Source organism: Brassica napus, unplaced genomic scaffold (genome assembly GCF_020379485.1).
Source record: "Brassica napus cultivar Da-Ae unplaced genomic scaffold, Da-Ae ScsIHWf_199;HRSCAF=351, whole genome shotgun sequence".
In the NCBI taxonomy this organism is placed as follows: Eukaryota; Viridiplantae; Streptophyta; class Magnoliopsida; order Brassicales; family Brassicaceae; genus Brassica; species Brassica napus.
In genome coordinates this window covers 152,501-157,500 of record NW_026015416.1, presented here as the reverse complement: position 1 = coordinate 157,500, position 5,000 = coordinate 152,501, and positions in this window count along the sequence as shown.

Here is a 5,000-nt window from a genome sequence, read left to right as displayed (position 1 = left end):
ACCAAATACACACCAAGCCTAATCCGGTACCTAAGCTAGACTTAGGACTTAATGTCAGAACCTGCAAGCAAATCAATCAACCACAAACACAATCACAATAATAAGACTATGAGTATCTACGACTCGATCTAACTCGTAACACCGTATATCGGTGTTACGCTAACTCGAGGGTTTCATAACCCTCTACGACACTCTAACACAACACTCTAACCTGAGCCCTGGTGACTTAGTGTTCCTCCTCTATCCTCGGCAATATCCTATCTTCCTACCACAAAGGCCAGAAGAAGGAACTTTCAACCGAACGCGGCCCACAGTACGTTCGGGTCACCGCAAGACAGCCCACAGTACGTTCGGGTCACTGCCGGTCACTACCCCGTCGTGCAACCACTCAGCCATAGGCCATGACCCCGTCTCTCTGAGTGTTCTCGATCCAGCGAACAAGGGGTTTCCTTAAACCCACTGGGTACGAGGTCGAGGAAACACTAATCCACCTCAAACATGCCTAGCATTGTGGGTTACACAAATGCTATATGGCCAATACACTCTAACTCTACAACACTAACAACAATATCATCACTAAACAACTCAACCAGTTAGTCACTCCCTTACCAAGAGCTGACTAACCTCAATCAACAAGCATTAATTAACAAGCAAGCATTTAATTAAATCTACTCAATCAAACCGTTACCCAGATAGTTCGGCCTCCTGCTACGACACTATCTTTAAAGATAACGGGAACCTGCACTCAACCATACCAACACGCAAGAATAGAAAACATGATGCATCCTATTCTTAGTCCTAATCAGGTTATCAACTCAGTCTTAATTCAATTCATCTCAGCTTAGCCCTTGCTAAACTGAGTCCGGTTCCATAAATAAAATAACCCTAGGACTCTATCATGCATTAGTGTGATATTACTACTCTATATGCAGACTCGATCTACCCTAAATTCCAAGTGGAATTCAAACAAACCAACTCACAAAACTACCCTAAATTCCAAGTGGAATTCACACAAGCCAACTCACAGTGTTCTAGGCGAGAAGCTGCTGGTTGATCGAAGAGGACTTGGCCAAAACCCAAGGGACACCTTGACTGGACTGGACTAAACTGACCTCGACTTGGACAGACCCTCGGCTTGATCATGAAGACACTAACAGGTCTGGACGGCCTGATCTGGACAGAACCTCCTTTAGCTCTTGGACAGTTCTTCGGACTTCCCGGCGGAGTATCGAGCAGAACTTCGACTGATCTGAACCCGTGGTTCTGAACTAACTCTGGGCAGCACCTCCACTTGACCATCATAGAATATGACTGGCTTGGACGAATTGAATTGGACAGAGCTTCCGCGTCACAATCGTAAAGAATCGACGATTGGACGGAACTGGCCTTCTCGGTGGAGTATCGGTCTTCAGAATCGACCATACTCTAGATCGACCACTTTCTTTATCTCTCTCTCTCCATAGCCACGTTGACTTGCTTCCCATCTGAATTGATATTCAATTGGTTGATCTTCAGTTGGCCAGAACCTTCCCTAGGCGCTGACTTGAAATCAGTAGAATAACTGTTCTCGAAAACTGCCGAAAAGACTCGAAAACGATCGAACTCGAACTTTCTTTCTCTAGCTTTCTCTCTCACGTTTTTCTCTGAGTTTCAGGTGTGCTGGATGGTTTGAAATGAGCTGGGGTCGTGGGGTATTTATAGGAGACACCAGCCAATCAGCTTCAGGTTGGTGGCAGCCCGTGTGTCGCTCTGCATGGCTCCGGACGCATGCACGGCGACACCTCGTGCTCCACATGGCTGGCTGCATGTCCAGGACACATGCAGGACGCCACCACTCCTCCCAGATGTCAGGCTGCATGACTGGAGCTCATGCAAGGCGCCACACATCCTCACACATGTTGATCAGCATGCTTCGGTTGCATGCGTCGCGACATCTCGTGCTTGGCCAATCCACTTCGTGCTTCTACATGTCAAGCTGCATGTGCAGCTTCCATGCACGGCGACACCTCGAGCTTCTCTTGACACTCAGCTGGTTAGACAGTTGCCACCACGTTCATATCCCTTAGATTAAGCCACCTCGAGCTTCTCGGTTCCTTTGCGCGATTTAGACCCTTCTTGTGAATTTCTGACCCGCGATCAATCCCGAATATTTTTCCGCTCCCATTCTGATTCTCTGAATATTTTTAATAAACTACAGATGATGTCTGATATCCTTTAAAAATATTTCCCGAGCCTCCGGCTTCCTCAAAGAATTTCGTAATACCGAAATTAGGGTTTTCGCCCAACTTCGGGTTTTCCTGTCGTTCTTCAATCCCGTCGTGCTTGCTTCCCGTCGTGCTTGCTTCCCGTCCTGCTTAATTCCCGTCCTGCTTCCGACTTATAATTTCTTCAGAATAATATTTTACTGATACGAAGATATTCCGAGAAAACTTCGCGATGAAGAAACGTCAATCTTCCAAAACGTCGAGCTTCTAAACCGTCGTGCTTCAAAAATGTAATTCTTCCAAAACTGCCGTATGATCAATCTAAGACATTTCTAACAATGGTAGAGCAGCTTATCTCAACTCATGCTTCACTCACGATCCATTCTTCGACCTTCTCGTACTTCAAATTTCCCGATCGATCTGTATTGCCCGCGACTCAACCACAAAGATACTCGACCATTCTCTCTCTCTTTTTTTTTTTTTTTTTTTTTTAACGGGTTTCTACATTCTCCCCCCCTTAATAGAATTCGTCCTCGAATTCTTAGTTGCGCAATTGCTCGTCTTCACAACATTCTCCACTTGTTTCCATAACCTCTTTACTCTGTCCACCACGGTTCCTTGAGTGTCCTCTTCAAGGTCTCCACAATGGTCTTCATATCTCTTGACTGAGTCGTCCTCTTCCTCTTATTCTGCCATAACACCTTGATTGTCCATGATACTATCTTGTCCAGATTCCTCAAATCCTTTCTCGATCTTCGTCTTCCCAACTACTGATGAAGTCCTTTCCCAACGAAGTTTTGTTTACTCCCATCTGTCCAGTCCATACCACAGCCCAGTCCCTCTGAACCTGTCTCTCCTCTCTTTGCTTCGGGTTTGGGTTTGGCCTCGAACTCCCTCCACTTTAAGGTTTCATCCCTTAAAGTTCCGATCAACAAACATACTTACTCGCTGCAACTCAAAAGAACACTAAACATGCAAGTTAGTAATTAATCACATAATCTACTAACCTAGCAAATACTAACAATGCAACCTAACCGCAATTCTAACCAGCAACCTAGCAGTTCTACCCAAGCAACCTAACAGTTCTAGATTCCACTATCTCAATCCTAATTCCTAAAACAATAATCCTAAGCTGGACGTGACCGGTTTACCTAATGCCTTTTGTGACTCTTTTTGACTCGAAAAATATTTGAAAACCGATTAAATCATGAGTTCCGGAAGCATGGACGAAACCATGCTCTGATACCACCTCTGTAACACCCCCGAACCGTCCTAGACATATGGTCGATCAACCGGCCAACAATCAAACAAGAACATGACCGATCGACCGTACAATACCCAGGGTTGGAGATGAAAGGCCAACCGGCCAGCCAACAATCAAACAAGAACATGACTGACCGTCCAACCCAACACCATGGTCCGGAAGCGCTACGTGACGGGCTAGGGACAATCCGGTCAGAGTCACAAACTTTACTCCACGACCTAGACCAGTTCATCCACTAACTCGTCCCGCTGCATCAAGGCATAAGGCTTTGCAACCCGTACCTAGAGTTAGCGTTTTCCGTTAGATCGAGGCCTAAGGCTTTTCAACCCGTACTACGACCTAACGTTGTGTTAGACCGGACTAGTCAAATATCAGAGTACTCATGAAGCGCATATAAAACAATTACTTTATTGATTCGAGAAATATCCATACATTGATATAATTCGAGACCGGTCCCGGCCTAATGCCAAATCGAGTCAACTAAACGCAAATCCACAATACCGTTTACAAAAGGCATGAAAATCTACACCGGCGGTCCTAACGTCCAGCACCAAGCTATCCGATCATCCTTACCTAAAGCGACCTGCAAAAAGGACAACGGAGTTGGATGAGTAACCTAATGTTACTCAGTGAGCTGGCGGCCTCTACCCGCAACCTAGACTCTAACCCAGACAACCCAAAATAACAATCAATCTAGCCCTAGCATGCAATAAAAGCTAAGGCTAAGCAAACCGTTACTAAGTTAGACTTGGCCTCCTGCCATGATCTAGCTTCAAGTAACGGGAACCTGCATAAAAACAAGTCAACAACCAATCCCTAGTTAACCATATATACGCCTGAGTTCAGTACTCATGTAGTGTTAGACACTTAGACTATACAAGTATCACTAGTCGATCGACCAACAATCAAACAAGAACATGATCGACCAACCAATGATACCGCATAGCTTTAATATCCACCACCCTTCACAAGCAATCCCTCAAACACATACAGGCCAACGTCAGGCCTACAATAACCAAATACACACCAAGCCTAATCCGGTACCTAAGCCAGACTTAGGACTTAATGTCAGAACCTGCAAGCAAATCAATCAACCACAAACACAATCACAATAATAAGACTATGAGTATCTACGACTCGATCTAACTCGTAACACCGTATATCGGTGTTACGCTAACTCGAGGGTTTCATAACCCTCTACGACACTCTAACACAACACTCTAACCTGAGCCCTGGTGACTTAGTGTTCCTCCTCTATCCTCGGCAATATCCTATCTTCCTACCACAAAGGCCAGAAGAAGGAACTTTCAACCGAACGCGGCCCACAGTACGTTCGGGTCACCGCGCGACAGCCCCAGTACGTTCGGGACACTGCCGGTTGTCACACGACGATTGCGGCCCACAGTACGTTCGGGTCACCGCAAGACAGCCCACAGTACGTTCGGGTCACTGCCGGTCACTACCCCGTCGTGCAACCACTCAGCCATAGGCCATGACCCCGTCTCTCTGAGTGTTCTCGATCCAGCGAACAA